The following is a 17182-nucleotide window of genomic DNA, read 5'->3' as shown; positions in this document are numbered from 1 at the left end:
GGTGTGTGTGTTGGGGAGGGGGTGATGCAGGGAGGGTGTGTATATGTGTCTGTGTGTGTGTGTGTGTAGGGAGGGGGTGGATGCAGGAGGGTGTGTGTGTGGGGGTGAGGGGGTGATGCAGGGAGGGTGTGTGTGTGTGTGTGTGTGCGTGCATGCGTGCGGGTAGAGGGTCACCTGGGCTGAGCCTGTGTGGTTGCAGGGGTTTCAGAGGGAGCTGCTGAAGGTGGGGAAAGACAGGAGGACTCTCTTGCAATCCAAACACCCCGAAACTCGGGTTCTTCCTTTATAAACCAGAGGCCCCTGTGAAGCTGTTGGGGCCGGGGCGGGGGAGGTCCCTGCATCCAGAAAAGGCAGCGCCTTGGTCCAAGATGCAGAAAACCTGGGTTCCCACCCTCCACTGGACTCCCAGCAGGCAAAACTGGAGAGGCAGTCCTCCTCCGGGGGAGTGGAGGCAGCCCAGGCCTCTCCCTCTGGGCACGCTGGCCCTTGGACAGGGACTCTCCCTTGGGACTCCTTTCCCTGGGAGGCCTTGGAGGACCTGTAGCTCACCCCTTGGAGAGAGCCAAAGGTCTGCCCTGGGTCACTCAGAGAGGAGAAGCAGAGCAGAGACTGGCTTTCAGGCTGGGGTTTCCAGCCTCCACTGTCTACCATGTGTAAGGGCCTTATTCAGATCAGTCAGCACAGTGCAGGTAGCCCCACCCAGAACCCCACACTCTCTTCAGTTAAACTGGGAGCCCAGTGTCCCCGTGCAGGAGCAGGGCCCCTCCTGTGGGGGCCTCTTCTCTGAGAGTGCTTGCAGCCTGTACCTGCTCACCTGCCAGGCTCAGGATGAGGCGAGGGCCGCCTTCAGAGAAGCCTGTTCTCAGGGCCTTGGTTACGGTGTCTTCTGATCCCCAGGGCAGGGCCCGTTCTCCTCCACCAGATCCAAGACTTAGGTCTCAGTTCTCTAGCCCTTGGGCACTGAAGCTCACCCAGGGGAGCCCAGGGCTGGCTAGGATCGCTCACATACCTCCTACTGCAGGCCAGGGCCCTCTGTAGACCTGGGGTGCCGGCCTGGGTCAGGTCTGGCTGGGGTAGATCTTCCAGCACCCTCTTCCTGGAAGCTTCTGTGGTCGTGTCTTTCTGGTTGCTGTGTCATCCTAGACCCCAGCATAGAGTGGGGTTTTGTGATATTGAAAGAGGTGACTTGGAATGCCATTTGAGAGGCTCTAGGAAGAGATCCCAGGCCCTCCACTCCACCATCCCCCTAACTCCCTGGGAGTCACAGTCTAGAATTCCACCGAGAGAGGCACATGCCTTGACATTCTCTTCATGAGAGTAAATCACAGGATTGGTTTATTCTGCTCTTGGGCCCAGAGGCCTCAGGAACTTCTGAGAGCCAAACTGAAGATATGGGTGGGGAGAGCTCTGCTAGCCTGTTCTTCAGCCTCTAGAAGAGAAAAGCTGAGATCCCAGGGAGGGGTGGACCTCTGGAGACAGGCTTGGGCTGCAGGGGCCCTTGGGGCTGGCGGGAACAGCAGGGCCTGTCTGGGAGGGAGCCTCTGACAGACGCTTTATCAGGCTCTGTCGCCGGCGTTATCTGTGGCTTCTCAGCAGAGAAAGAGCCACGGTCCTCAGCCACCCTCAGACCACTCCAGGGCTGGAACAAAGCAGCCGAGTCAGCTGGCGGCCCCATGGCTCCACTGTTAGACCGTGGACTGTGCAGCCCTGGGGCCCACGTGGGGTATTCGGGGAGGGGGTGGCTGGCTGGCTTGGCGACGGCCCGTCTGCTGGGACTCCTCCGCCAAGTCCCCACTGCCGCAGGGACCACCTCCCTGGAGCCTGTCTGCAGAATGGGGATGGGGCACCAGGTCACCCCAGCCCCTGCAGGGCCCGGCTGAAAATGTCAGCCACAAAGGACAGGACACAGGGCGGCCTGTCCAGGAACAAGGGCCAAGTGTTGGCGTGGGATGATGGCCGGGGCTGAGCTGGTCAAATGTTTACTTGGAATGGTTCCAAGTGGGCACCCTCCAGCCACGGGGGCAGCTGGCGTCTGGCATTGGGCCCTCCTCTACCCACCAGCATGGGGCAAGACAAAAGTTCAGATCCATCCCAGATGGGCTCGAATCCAAAAGCGCTCAGAAGGGGCTGTCAGAATAGGCCTTGGCATTGTCACTCCCTCCTGGTCCCTACCCATTTTGGGGGAGAGAAATTTCTGGGAGGCCAGTTTCAATTGTTTTCCTTCTGGAAGCACCTGTTGCTCTGGCTTCCTGCAGGGCTGCCATGTATGGTTGGGCAGGTTGGGCACTGCAAAAGGACACCTTGCCACTGAAGTAAATGGACCTGAAACCTTGCAACTGGCCATGAGCTGCATCAGCCCAGAGGGTGCTTTTCTGCAACTGTCTGCTAGGAGGGGGCACCTTTGTGTGCTGAGCATTGGAGACATTAAGAAGACAACATGATTCTCTTGGTAGGACTAGCTCATAGTCTGTTACAGATAGAGTTGCCTGATATAATACAGGATGCCCAGTTGGATTTGAATTTCAGATAACAACAAATACTTTTTAAAATGTATAATTGTGTCCTGTGCAATTTTATAATGTTTGAGTGTCGTGGGTGAATGCTCTCTGAGTGTCTGCATGTACTGGGCCCTGTGCTCCGTCGTCCCCGACTCTTTGTAACCCCGTGGACTGACTGTAGCCCACCAGGCTTCTCTGTCCATGGAATTTCCCAGGCAAGAATAATGGAGTGGGTTGCCATTTCCTCTTCCAGAGGATCTGCCTAACCCAGGGATCAAACTTGAATCTCCTGCATTGGCAGGCAGATTCTTCACCACTGTGCCACCTAGGATCCTCTCTGAAGTCTGGTCAAGTCAGACCTTCCCTCCAGTCTCCCTTAGCACATAGGGCCCTCGGGGTCATGAAGGAGACTGTGGGAGGCTGAAGAGAGGCCAGTGTGGCTGGAGAGGAGCTGTAGAGGCAGCAGCGGTGAGATGGAGTGTGGACTCAGAGGCCGGGGTTCTCTGAGTGAGATGGGGCCACAGGAGGGTTTGAGCAGGGACCTCACATTGTAACAGGCTCCCTCTGCTGGTGGTGTTGAGAATAGGCTGGAGGGGCCTGACCGAAGCAGGCTGGCCTGTGAGGAGATTGCATCCATGCAACGGCTGGCTGCGGGGCAGTGATTTTGGAGCTAGAGAAAAATGGCTGATTCTGGATGTAGGAACTTTTTGTCATGGAAAATGTCAAACACATACAGAAGTAGCAAGGATTATGCAAGGAGCTCCCATGGCCCCATCACCCACTTTAACCATCATCAGCTCACAGCCAATTTTGTTTCATACAGACTTTTCACCCCTCTTGACAACTGGATTATTTTGAAACAAATCCCAGATATCATGTTATTTCATCCATAAATATGTCAGTATATTATATCACTGAAAGATAAGGCCTGGGTATATTTTGAAGCAGGAACTACTAGGAATTTGCCCCCAGACCTCAAGCTATTAAGAGAGAGGAGGCCCCTGACCTCATGAAATCCATGGCTCAGCAGTCAGTTCCCTGGTCCTAGGACCATCTCTCTAAGCTTTCCCGTGCTTTCCTCCTCAGGCCTCCTGTCTCCCGCCCTCCCATCTGCGCGCATTCCTAGAGCAATGCTCCTCAGGCTGGGGCCTGGGGACACTGGCATGGACTCACTTTTGGAAGTTCTGCCTGCCCCCCAGACCTCACAGCAGCCCGAAGCCTCCCCTCTCTCTGATCTCTTGAGAACAGGACGGTGCTGTGTCTGCAGCTGAGGTTCCCGAGGCCCTCACAGATGGTCACTCCCCGCAAACTGAGGAAAGGCAGGCACCCCTGGTGAATGTGAGGGAAGCGCCGGGAAGTCACAGGGTGAGAGACAGACAGGGACACAGATTCAGACATCAGAACCCCTTGAAAGTTCAGGGAGGCGTTTTGCTCGCAGAAGGCCACCCCCTCCAGGAAGCACCGGGCTTATCTCCAGTGTGCTGGGAGACCCTGCAGGGGTTCCTTCCCCTCTCAGGGTCTGGTCGTGCAGGGCTTCTGCCTTCTCCCGTCCTCTCAGATTCGGCTTCCTCTAAGTCCCCCAGATGAGGGGAGTTGAGGGGCAAAGGTAAACTTGGGCGCAGGCTGCTGGGAACGTGCTAACCTTGGACCCAGCCACCCACACTCTGAACTCTGTGGCAGGCATAGTATCCCCGCTTTCCAGAAGAGGAAAGTGAGGGGCAGAGAAATAGACACCCGACTGGGATCCCCTGGTTTGTGGGCAGTACAACCAGGACTTGGGTCTAAGGCCAAATGCTCAGCGTGCTGCCCAGGTGCCCCCATGGTTTTTGAGGTCCCACCCCCAGGCAGAGCCCTCCTCAGTAGGCCGAGTTTCACCAGTGCGACCCAGATTCTAGCCACTCTGCCACCTCAGAACCTCCTAAAGCCTGTGCTCCTCTTAGCCTCCTCAGGGTGACGCTGGGAGGCTGACTGACCTTCCTATTCCAATCACCTTCGTTCCCCAAGCCCTGTCCAGGGCTGGGCTTCATGGACACCGGATACACCAACATGTTTCTCTCATTTCATCCTCACAGCAACTGAGTGAGGTATTAAGCCCATTTTACAGATGTGGAAACTGATGCCCAGAGAGGAGCAGTGACCTGCCTGAAGCCACACAGCCCCACTCTGGTGGAGACAGGACTGAGACCAGAGTTCTCTGACTCCCTGCACTCCATCCACTACACTGCAAGAAACTGGCTCAAAACACCTAACCCAGTGCCATTTGGCTGTCTTGGCTTCTGGCAGCCTTTTGTTTTCTTCCCCAAACAACTCCTTTGTCTTAGTTTCACCTAGGTAGGAACACTTGATCTTTCTAATAATTGTGGGAGAAGGTATGATGATTGGTCTTTATAGGTGAAGTGCCACACATGGCTCCAGGGACATTGTGTTTCGAAACTTCCTGCAAGTTCCCCAAAGCTTGAGTTACTCCCTAGAGCTGTCCACAGATGCTTACGTTCTTCTAGCTCCCCCTACAGCCTTTCAACAACATCGACTCACCCTGCAAAACTTTCTGCAAAGTTTTCTTTCCCCTTTAAGTCAACACCTCCCACGGTTACCACATCTGGACCTTCTCCTCAAAAGTTTGGACCCACCGTGTCCCTCCTTGCTCCCCATGTTCAACAATAGTCAAAGCACTTTTGCCTTTTGTAACTCCATCTTCAAGAAACTAGGATTTGGTACAGGCTTAAACTAGGGAGGCTGTTAAGCGTGAGAATCACAAAAGCGTGTCTGGGTTTCCATCAGCCTGAGAGCTCTTTGTGGGAGAGATCTGTGTCCTCCAATCAGATTACACTAACAGTCTTTCAGGGAAGGCACATCGTCTCCCCTAGAGTCCCCAAGCCCCGGGTCAAGGCCCCTGTGGAGCAATGATGATGGCAGTGAGTGGGGAGAGGTGGCTCTGGGCTCTGCTCACCACCAAGCCTGTGGGGAGCACTGCATGTCTAGTAGAAGGATGGAGCCTCTGTTTCCTGAGGTTCAGGCAGGACATAGGGAGGACGGGAAAGACCCGGTGGGGAGGCAGCTTTGGGTTGGCTCTGTGTACCCGCCTATCTCAGAACCCAGGGGAACTTGGACTTAGGCCTCAGCGAGACTGAGTCCTCCCAAGAGTGAGCGTGTTTGGGTTGAAGCTACTGTTCCTGGAGGCAGTAGCTGAGGACTCGGCATTCACTGTGGGGAGGGGCAGGGTCCAGAGAGGGAGGGACAGTAGAGGTCAGCTGATGTCCGAGTCCCTGTGGTCTTGGGGCCTCCACCTGGGATGTCCCGCTGCCCCTGGTCACCCCGCTCAGGGCTCCCATAGGCCCCCCAGCCCCTCACACAGGCACACTCCTGCTCTCACCCACTCTTCTTTCTGGGCTCTCTTTGCCCACTCATCCATCCGACTTTCAATCAACATTCAACTGATCATCTACCAAGTGCCAGGTTTTTGTTTGTTGGGGGCAGAATTTACTGAGGTACAATTTACATATTGTAAACTCATCCCTTTTTATTGTGTGAGGTTTGACAAATGTTCAACAGTGGTGTAAACACCACCATAATCAAGCTATTGAATATTTCCATCAGTATTTCCTTCCTGCTCCTTTGTCACCAGCACTTCCTCCTCCTCCCAGCCCCTGATCTATTTTTTGTCCCTATAGTTTTGCCTTTTCCAGAATGCCATGTAAATGGAATCACGCAGCAGGCAACCTTTTGAATCTGGCTCCTTTTACTCAGCATAAAAGCTTACGGGAGTCATTTGAGTTCTTCCGTGTATTTGTGCTTGGTTCCTTTTTTATTGCCCAGTGAGTTTTATTTCCGTATGAATTGTATAGATTCAGAGTTGTATATGTGTAGGTAATTTATTGGGGCTTCCTCAGTGGCTCGGCAGTAAAGAATCAGCCTGAGATGTAAGAGATGCAGAAGATTCAGGTTTGATCCCTGGATTGGGAAGATCCTTTGGAGAAGGAAATGACAACCCACTCCAGTATTCCTGCCTGGAAAACCCCATGGACAGAGGAGCCTGGCGGGCTACAGTCCATGGAGTCATAAAGAATCAGACACGACTGAAGCGACAGAGCACACAGGCGATTTATGCATCTACTCATCGGTTAATGAGCATTTGGATTGTGTCCCGTATTTGGCAATTACGAATAATGCCGATGCAAACGTTCATGTGTAGGTTTTTGTGCAAAAAGGAATTTTTATTTTTCTGGGGACGATACCTCGAAGTGGGAGTACTGAGTCGTAAGTGTATGTTTAGCGTTATAGGAATCTGCCAAACTGTTATCTGGAATGGCTGTACTATTTTCAAAATAATAATAACCTTCTCAAGTCTAAACTCTAACTTGAACATCTTGAACAAATGCCAGCAGGAATTCTGTTCCTAACTGAAAGCATCTCTCTTTTGGGAAAATGTAAGTCGCAGAGAGTTGGACACGACTGAGAGACTGAACTGAACTGAGCTGACTGAACTGAAGTTTCCATTTCTCTAGGTAAGTATCCAGAAGTGGGACTGTTGGATCCTATGTGGATTAAGTTTGTCATAAGAAGCTCCCAGACTATACACTACCGCTAGTAATGTTCAGGTTTCAGTTGTTCCACATCCTGACCAAGTGCCAGGTTGTTGTTTTTTTTAATGTTTCATTATGAAAATTTCCAACATCTAAGAAAGTAGAAAGAACAGTACTTTACTGAACCTCCACTTACTCATCAGCAGCCTTCAGCAACTACCTCCTTATCAGCCTTGGATCGTGTTTCCTCACCCCACCCACCATGACCCAATTATTTTTGAAGCAAATCCCAGATGTCATACCATTTTATTCATAAATATTCAATGTTACCTTTCCATGGTACCATTATCACATCTAAAACATGCCATTATCCCAGTTAATATATAGCCAGTCAGGGCTCGCATTTTTCTGATTGTCTCCTGAATGTCATACTTAATTTTTTTTTTTTTTTTTTTGCAACTTAGGTGTTTGAATCAGAAAGCAAATAAGGTCTTCACATTGTGATTGGTTCACATGTCTTTAAATTACTTTGCTAGGAAGTCACTTGGGATAGTTCTTCTCTTTGTGGTTATGTCACTAATTCAATGTATATATTTATTTGCTTCATTTGACTTTCATCTTTTATGAATTTATTTAAAATTTTATCTATAGTTACAAAGTCTATGATACAGAATATATTTACAAAGGTATAACTTTCATTTGTGCCCTCCTCATCCCATTCCCCCTTCCTCTAATTATTAATTTGAAAAAAATTATGCTTTATCCTTCAGTTAGGTTCAGTTCAGTTGCTCAGTCGTATCTGACTCTCTGTGACCCATGGACTGCAGCACGCCAGGCTTCCCTGTCCTTTACTAACTCCCAGAGCTTGCTCAAACTTACGTCCATCAAGTCAGTGATGCCATCCAACCATCTCATCCTCTGTCGTCTCCTTCTTCTCCTGCCTTCAATCTTTTCCATCATCAGGATCTTTTCCAATACATCACCTCTTTGCATCAGGTAGCCAAAGTATTGGAGCTTCAGCTTCAGCATCAGTCCTTCTAATGAATATTCAGGACTGATTTCCTTTAGGATTGACTGGTTTGATCTCCTTGCAGTCCAAGGTACTCTCAAGAGTCTTCTCCAACACCGCAGTTCAAAAGCATCAATTCTTCAGCACTCAGCTTTCTTTATGGTCCAACTCTCACATTCATACATGACTACTGGAAAAACTATAGCTTTGACTAGATGGACCTTTGTCAACAAAGTAATGTCTCTGCTTTTTAATATGCTATCTAGGTTTGTCATAGTTTTTCTTCCAAGGAGCAAGAGTCTTTTAATTTCATGGCTGCAGTCACCATCTGCAGTGATTTTGGAGCCCAAGAAAATACAGTTTCTCACTGTTTCCATTGTTTCCCCATCTATTTGCCATGAAGTGGTGGGACCGGATGCCATGATCTTCGTTTTTTGGATGTTGCGTTTTAAACCAGCTTTTTCACTCTCCTCTTTCACTTTCATCAAAAGGCTCTTTAGTTCCTCTTCGCTTTCTGCCATAAGTGTGGTGTCATCTGCATATCTGAGCTTTATCCTTCCATTGATTTATATACGTGTACACACATATGTGTGTATATGTATATAAAATACTTCAATATACACATATATTCACATCCCTCCCTTCTTTTGTTAGTTAAGTGTGAGTACACAGCCACACTCTCCCCTACCTTGTGTGATTCACCTTACATCTTGCCCTGCAGTATCTCCCACAGTGGCTTGTTGAGAGCTCCTCTGTTCTTTATCATCAGAGGCCTCCTCTGTGTTGATAACCACAGTCCCCTGCTTATGGACATTTTCCTTCTTTCCAGCCCTTTGCTGTTACAAATAGAGTTGTAGTAAAAAGCCTTGTACTTCCATCTTTCGGCATACCAGTTGGAGTGTATTCCCAGCAGTGGAATTCCCAAGTCACAGCTTGAACATAAATGGTGATTTTGCTAGCTTTTGCCCAGTTCCCCTGCAAACAGATTGTACCATTTTTCGTTCCCATCAGCTGCACAGGGCTTGTTTCCCCATAGCTTCCAGAGCAGAATGTGTTGCCAAACTTTCGAATTTTTGCCAGTCGGATAGGTAGGAAATGGTATCTCGGAGTCATTTTGATTTGCATTTCTTTTACTTGATTGAGGTTGATCATCGTTTCATATGACTAAGGGCCATTTGGATTTCTTTTTCTGTGAACTGTCTGGCAATATTTTTAGCCCATTTTTCTAGGAGGTTGTTGGTTTATTCCTTTTCTACTTTTAGAGGCTCTTTGTAAATAATAGACATTAATCCCTTGAAATTTATAAATTAATATAAATTAATTATAGGACTTCCCTGTAGCTCAAATGGTAAAGAATCTGCCTGCAATGCAGGAGACCAGAGTTCGATCCCTAGGTTGGGAAGATCCTCTGGAGAAGGGAACGCCAATCCACTCCAGTATTCTTGCCTGGTGAATTCCATGGACAGAGAAGCCTGGTGGGCTACAGTCCATGGGATCGCAAAGAGCTGGACTGAGCAACTAACACACACAATCCCTTGAAAAGACCCTGATGCTGGGAAACACTGAGGGCAGGAGGATGAGATGGTTGGATGGCATCATCGACTCAATGGACATGAGTTTGAGCAAACTCAGGAGATAGTGAAAGGCAGGAGAGCCTGGCATGCTGCAGTCCATGGGGTCACAAAGAGTTGGACGTGACAGAGTGACTGAACAGCAATCCCTTGTCTGTGATAAAGGTTCAGGTATTTTCTTCACTTGGTCACTGGCCTCATTTGCTCATTCATTCATCCATCAGTCTCAAGCCACCAGATCCTGGGGATGCAGCAGTTGTGAACAGAGTGGCCCTGAGTGGGTCCTTGTGACACCCGAGCCAGAACCTTGGGCTGATCCCAGCCAGTCCTTTCCCGGGCTGTCCCTTCTGCCTCCTGACCTTTCTCCTGCCGTACAGTGACAACCCTTCCTGAGTCCTGCCTGCTCAGGCCCTCAGCCCCTCCCAATCTGCACTCAGTGGGAGTCAGAAATGGAACCGATCATCTGTCTGTCTCCCCTGACATGTCTGATACCTGATGAGGGAGCGAGTGAAGAAAGAACAAATCAGTGAATGACTCTTAGGAGAATGACATAGACTCAGTCCAGGAAGCCAAGGGCTTGGTTTGGCTGCAGTTCTTGTCCCTATTTTACTCCTTCCTGGAGTAGTGGTGGTGTGTGCTGGCCCGGGGGATATCTCTTTCTCAGTCTTAATCCTGTTGACTTTCTTGCTTTGCTTCCTGTTAATATTTGTTTGGCTGCACCAGGTCTTCTTTGCGCCACACAGGATCCTTAGTTGTGGCATGCAAACTCTTAGTAGCAGCATGTCGGGTCTAGTTCCCTGACCAGGGATCCATCCCGGGCCCCCTGAATTGGGAACAGGAGTCTTAGCCCCTGGACCATCAGGGAAGTCCTCCTGTTGACTTTCAAATGGAAGTTTATGAGCCATCTGCTCAGGTCCAGCTGCTGAGGTACCCACTCCCTCCTCCCTCGCCTTGACCACATCACCCTGCTCTCTAAGCCTCCATTTCCTTACATGTAAGATGAAGAAGGTGAACTTGTTGGCTTCTACGACCCTTCTGCCTGGGGTGGGTTCTTAAGCCCAGTCTGGGCGCTTTCTTTACTGGGATGCTGGAGGCGCCCTCTGGTGGCCAATATTGGCCATGCAGCCCAGAAATGGACTTGGCAACCTGCATGGCCCTCCGAGTGGGTTTATGTGTGTGTGTGTAAGTGTCCCTTTGTATTGGAATGATACACGGGATGTGTGACAGGCTCATGATGCATTCAGTTCAGAGCTTTACTAGATCTCTGATGAAAATGCAGAGAGAGGTGAGACCATTTAAAGGAAATGCAAAAGCTGGCAAAAACTTACTGGCATCTGCTGGGGACACCTAGGATTGCAGAATGCCTTGGGGCATCTATCTCACTCTTACACATTCAGAACATTACTCCTGTGCTCAAAATCTCATCCTTGTTCCTCTGCAGAACAAGTAGATATCAAACTCCTGAGCAAGGGCATTTAGGGCCTTCAGAAGCTGATCCCTGCTTGTTACCTATGGCCCCATGTTCCACTCTTGTCCTTCTTTCCTGCCCCACTGCAGGCAGGCTACCTGCCCCATTCCCATCTCCTAGTCTCTGCTCATGCTGGTTCTTCCCCCCAGAGTGTCTTAGTCACCTTAGTCACCACACCATCTTTCAAGACTTGGCTAAATGCAACCTCCTCTAGGAAGACCTCCTGGGTTTTTCCACTTGGGTCTGAGCTCTCTTTCCACTGAACTCCCCAGTAACTACATCTGTCTCCTGGTATACAGACAATTAGTGTTTATCTAGGTAACTCGGGTTGAAGATGTCCAGTTGAGTAGCTCCTCCTATAGGATTGATTCCATGTCTGCTCCTTATCTGAGTCCTTCTAAACACTGAACCTTCCCCACTGGCATACAAGCTGCAGAGCCCTGACTCCCATCCTGTCTTGCATCTCCTCTGAGCGCTTGGCTTTAGCCCAAAGAGTCTTCTCTTGTGGAAGGAGGTCTGGTGGTCGAGGAGAAAGATGCTAGCCTTGGGCCAGACTCCTGTTGGCCCTGCCCTTCAGAAGGCAGATGGCTGCCCAGCACACAGGCTCTAGCTGCTGAGCTGTGTGTGGGAGGCTCGTGTCTGGGTGCCCAGAATAAAGCATCAGATCCATGTCAGTGCCTGGCTCTTTCCTTCAAGGACAGAAGTCATAACTGGAGCCATTGCAGGCAGATTCTTTACTGTCTGAACCACCAGGGAAGCCCACGGTGTTTGTCCCTCAGTCATGTCTGACTCTTTGTGACACTATGGACTGTAGTCTACTAGGCTCCTCTGTCCATGGAATTCTCCTGGCAAGAATACTGGAATGGTAGCCATTCCCTTCTCTGGAGGATCTTCTCGACCCAGGGATTAAAGCTGGGTCTCCCACATTGCAGGCAGACTCGTTACTGACTGAGCCACCAGGGAAGCCCCCTGGCACTAATCTTCCTGATTAACTGTGGAAGTCTGCTTTTGTCGGTTTGTTGCGCTAACATGAGATTCTCGTATAATCCATTTGTAGATGAGGAAAGAGGATCAGAGAGGCTGAATAACTTGCTCAAGGTCACAGAACTCTGAGTATGAATGCTCAGTCTCTGATTTCCAGGTACCTCCAAATCCTGGCAGTTCCTGGAATGTTCTGCTGTCACTGTCTTGCACGTAGTAGGTGCCTGATGAATTCCTGGATAATAAAGCACAGACATAATGTCTGTATAACTATCCCTTTCTGGTAGTATTCCAGTCTGCCTCAGGCCTCTGTGTGTGGGAAGAGCCCCAGAACTGGGATTGTCCAACAGGCGCGTGGCTCTGGGGCTGAAGGGATAGTGATGCCTGGGTCCCAGGAGAAGGGAATTCCCTGCATCTGGGTTTTAGGGGGAACAGGTCCTGGGCTTGGCACACATTGGCACCTGCTGGCCCACTGGGTGTGCTGGAAAGCTGTGTGTGCTGGGCTGCAGGGGGTCCCTCTCTCTCAGTTTTAATACTACTGACTATCGAACTGAAGTTTGAGAGCCGTCTGCTCATGTCCAGCTGTTGAGGTGGTCTTCCCTCCCCTTGACCACATCATCCTCTTCTCTGAGCCTCAGTTTTCCTACGTGTAAAATGGTCTTTAAGGCCCAGAGTGGAGCTGCTGAAGCCGTCGGTCAGTTATGTTCCCCAGGTAGAAATCTGAAAGGACCCTTGTCATGGCCACTGTACTGGCTCCCTGATGCTCTTGTCCCCAGCCTGGCCTGGAGGATGGCCCCAGGAGCCGCAGCTGGAGGGAAGCAGAATTGGGGCCGCTGGAAACCCAGGAGAGAAGCTGATTGGCCCAACCCGGGTCGGGTGTCTTCTTCTGGTCCAATCAGCTATGGCCAAGGGGTGGAGCCACATGCCATTTCAGCAGGGCCTTGGAGCCTGCTTTCTGAACTGTAGGTGCCTATCATGGTTCAACCGCACTGGCAGGGCAGGTGAGGGAGTGCAGGGTGTTGGTGGCATTCTCTTGCTGACTGTGTCAGTGTGACACAGCTGGTGGCTCCACGGGGCCAGGAGCTGGACTTGAAAGGCTCTATGCCTACCTGATGGCCAATCCCCAGGACAGGAACTTGGGGATCTGTCTTCCTGTTAGCTTGGGACCCCAAGTAGGCAGGGAGCACTGAGGTTAAACAGCCCTGCATGTAGTCTTGGGTTTGGGTCCAGCTCTTCTACTCTCTTGAGCAAGTCGCTTCTCTCCTCTGGCCTCAGTTCCCTCATCTGCCCAGTGGGTGTCATCATGAGCTGGTGGGGAAGAGACTGTGTGGTATGGAGGTTTGGGGCTCAGTGTTCAGGCTGACTTGAATCCAGTTTCTCCAGTTACTTGCTCTGTGACCTTGGGAAAGTTACTCAATCTTGTGAAGCCTCAATTTTCCCATCTATAAAATGGGGATGAAGAAGAATCTCTCTCTTTGATTCTTCAAATGGTAATGTGAGACTGCTATATTTAAAATAGATAGCCAACAAGAACCTAATGTATAACACATGGAACTCTGCTCAGTGTTATGTGTGGCAGCCTGGATGGGAGAGGAGTTTGGGGGAGAGTGGATACATGTATATATGTGTATGGTTGAATCCCTTCGCTGTTCACCTGAAACCATCACAACATTGTTAGCCAGCTATACCAATACAAAATAAAAAGTTTTTGAAAAGGCAATGTGCTATGTACCAGCTGGGGTACACTCACTCATCTCTTATCCTCTCCTCTTTCCTGGCTCCAGTCCTCACAGCTCCCTGGCTAATGAGCCAAGCAGTGATGGAGTCAGGCCCACAGTGGGGATTCAACCATACAAGAAGAGTGATGTTGTGCTGCAGACCTCTTGCCTGGGTGGCCTCAACCTTGTCCAGTGTTTATGGAGTACTTCCTTCCTGGCAGGTAAGTCCTGTCCCTGAGGGGTTCTCAGGCACTCCTGCACAGGGCAGGCTGCATCCTTCTTTGTGAAGGCTCACTGCAGGCTTGAGAAGAGCCTGTCTTGGATGTCTGGACATCTGGATATCAATCCAGTCTTTGCCGTTCAATCCCTGTGTGGCCCCCCACACTAAATAAAGATTCCATGAGCTGGGGAGGGAGGAGACTCATAGGAGAAGTGAGAAGTGAAGACAGATATCCCAGTTAGGTCTGGGGAGTCCAGGCATGGAAAGGCCTTGGCCTCTGGGGCAGATGAGGAGCTGGGAGGGGCCTGGACCTCCTTGTGCCATGACAGGTGCTGGAGTGGAAGCAGAAGTCACTCAGTGGGTATGCCCAGGCAGGTGGGCCTGATGTGTCCTCACAGAGCTCCCAGGAGCAGCGGAAGGCCTCTGTGTGCCCACAAATATTTCCACAGCCTGGAGAGGTGTGGACCTAGCAGCATGCATCTGATAGGCACAGGAGTGTGGTATAGGTGAGGTACAGTAGGCGAGAGGACCCAGAGAGGCTGAGGGAGGCCCAGAGGGAGGCCATGTATGGTCCATGGACACCAGTGTCTGATGTCCAGACCTCTTGGGTGAGGACAGCAAGGCAGGTCCCCAAGAACTGAATCTGCCTCGTGTTCCCCCTCCTCTGCCTCAGCACCACATAATTACCACCCCAACTCAAGAACTGAGATGTAGTCTTGACTAAGATGACCGTTCTTCCATCCAAGTGACATGAGGGCTCAAAATAGAAATACAATTCAGTTAGATAAAGAAAGTTCTGTTTATCATGTACCTTGGTTTGTAGTCTTTGTACCTGCCACCCAAGGATAAAGGGGGCATGATACAGGTTCGTACAGGTGAGAAGAGGTGGCTTGCAAAGATAAACCAACATCAGTCTTTACATCTGTAAGGCTGGGCCACAAAACTCCCACAGATTACCAGGGCAGAGATTTGTGATTCATGTCTTTGCCCCAGTCAAGATGCCATTAATTCTGGGGGCACATGAAGACTGAACAAGGACTCCCCTGCTGGTCCAGTGGTTAGGGCTTTGCCTTCCAATGAAGAGAGTGTGGGTTCGACCCCTGGTCAGGGAGCTCAGATCCCACATGCTTCATGGCCAAAAATAACGAAAAAACCAGTAGCAATATTGTAACAAATTCAACAAAGACTTTAAAAATGGCCACATTAAAAAAAAATCTGAAAAAAAAAAAAAAGACTGAACAAAATACTCATACCAAATGAAACTGGGGTTAGAAGACAGATTTCAAGATACAGGATGAAAAAATATATAAGGAATATTTGATGTATAAGAAGAAATGACTACATGTAGCTAAATCTAAATGGATGATGATGTGATAATAATTTATAATTTTTAAAGTAGGAATTCTTGAAACAAAGCCATTCTATAAGGGAAAACTTACTAAGTCAGAAATGAAATCGTCTGCAGTGTCCAGTGGGGTGGCTTTTTACATTTAAATTCATTAAAATTAAATACAATCAAATATTCAGTTCTTCAGTTGCACTAGCCACTTTTCACGTGTTTCATGGCCACACATGGGTAGTAGCTGCTGTACTGGACATTGGGTATAGAACATTTCCAATATTGCAGAAAATTCTTTTGGACATCATTGGTCTAAACTATTAGCAAATCCTTGGAAAGGAGAGGATGTTTTGGAGAGTAGAGAATAAAAGTGTTCTGAAGATCTTCTAGGACTTCGCTGGTGGTCCAGTGGTTAAGAATCCACTTGCCAATGCAGGGGACACAGGCTTCATTCCTGCTCTGGGACAGTTCCACATGTCACAGGGCAGCTAAGCCTGTGCGCCGTAACTACTGAAGCCCGTGAGCCCGAGAGCCTGTGCTCCTAGAGCCACTGCATGAGAAGCCCACGCACTGCAAGTGGAGAGTAGCCCCCACCAGCAGCAACTAGAGAAAGGCCTGGGCTTAGCGATGGAGACCCAGTGCAGCCATATACAAAAGAGCTCCTTTAAAAGGCCAGGGGAGAAGTAAACGGGCAAAACCAGCAGCAAAACTGAAAAGCAGAGTAGAAGTTCTGAATAAGCAAATGATGACGGTGGTGAAGCAATTTGACATAAGAAATAAAGAGAAAGTTGACCAAGCCAGGGAGAGGGAGAAAAAAAATAATCAGTAATAAATATGAAACTAGCTGGGAGAAATAAAACCAAGTTCATTAACTACTAAAATAGCTGTGATCTGGGGGAATTCCCCTATCAGAAGTCAAAGATGTCATTTCCAATAGCTATATATAGAGAAATTCCCTGGGATATAACACCTAAAATGCTCAAAAAATTTTTTTAAATACTTTTCAAAGACATAGCTTCAGTTCAGTTCAGTTGCTCAGTTGTGTCCGACTCTTCACGACCCCATGAATCGCAGTACGCCAGGCCTCCCTGTCCATCACCAACTCCCAGAGTTCACCCAAACTCATGTCCATCAAGTCGGTGATGCCATCCAGCTATCTCATCCTCTGTCGTCCCCTTCTCCTTCTGCCCCCAATCCCTCCCAGCATCAGAGTCTTTTCCAATAACTCAGCTCTTCACATGAGGTGGCCAAAGTATTGGAGTTTCAGCTTTAGCATCAATCCTTCCAAAGAACACCCAGGACTGATCTCCTTAGATGACAGAAAATAAGGGAAATGTCAAAGTTCAGAAGTATCAGGAAATCTTGAATCCACAGAGGTTTTGGAGCCAATGTATCTGCCTGTCTCTGGTGATGCAAAGTGTGGCTTTAACAGGCTACACAGCTTAGGGAAGAGAAGATAATTCTTGGGATTTAACCAAAGTGAGAAAGCAAGCTCCTGCATAAACCTAGGATCCCAAAGGGCTAGAAAACTAGGAAAAATGATATCTACAGAGATTTGTCTGCCTCTGTCTTCACTGGGGTTGGAGCAGAGGAAAGAAGAGTCTTCCCTGAGAGTCTCCAGGACAAGACCAGTTTCAAGGGTGTATGGCGCCAGCATCACGCTGCCCATATTGCTCCCTGTGCTCCCCTCCTCCAAAAAAACTAACTAAAAACATGCATTTTAAAGTGTTCCCCAGATGCCTGACGAAGTAATTGCAAATGCTCCCTGGAGAACACGCTTTAAATCTAGGCTTCAAAGAATTCACACAGATAAACTTCTGAGGAACAGAAGGTCATACTAAAAAAGTCATTAAAT

At 49.3% G+C, this 17182-nt stretch overlaps 1 long non-coding RNA gene across 1 annotated transcript in view; it reads left to right on the top strand.

Moving 5' to 3' along the window:
- The first annotated feature begins 6894 nt into the window (after window positions 1–6894).
- Window positions 6895–17182, top strand: part of LOC104984672 — a 63210-nt gene continuing 52922 nt past the window's right edge. The window contains exons 1-2 of the long non-coding RNA XR_824774.1: window positions 6895–7003; window positions 13835–13989. This is a non-coding gene — a long non-coding RNA (uncharacterized LOC104984672). The remainder of the gene's footprint in view (window positions 7004–13834; window positions 13990–17182) is intronic.

Source organism: Bison bison, unplaced genomic scaffold (assembly GCF_000754665.1).
Source record: "Bison bison bison isolate TAMUID 2011002044 unplaced genomic scaffold, Bison_UMD1.0 scf7180017864034, whole genome shotgun sequence".
Lineage (NCBI taxonomy): Eukaryota > Metazoa > Chordata > Mammalia > Artiodactyla > Bovidae > Bison > Bison bison.
The sequence above is the reverse complement of the archived record's forward strand: the minus strand, read 5'-3'. Positions and strand labels throughout refer to the sequence as shown.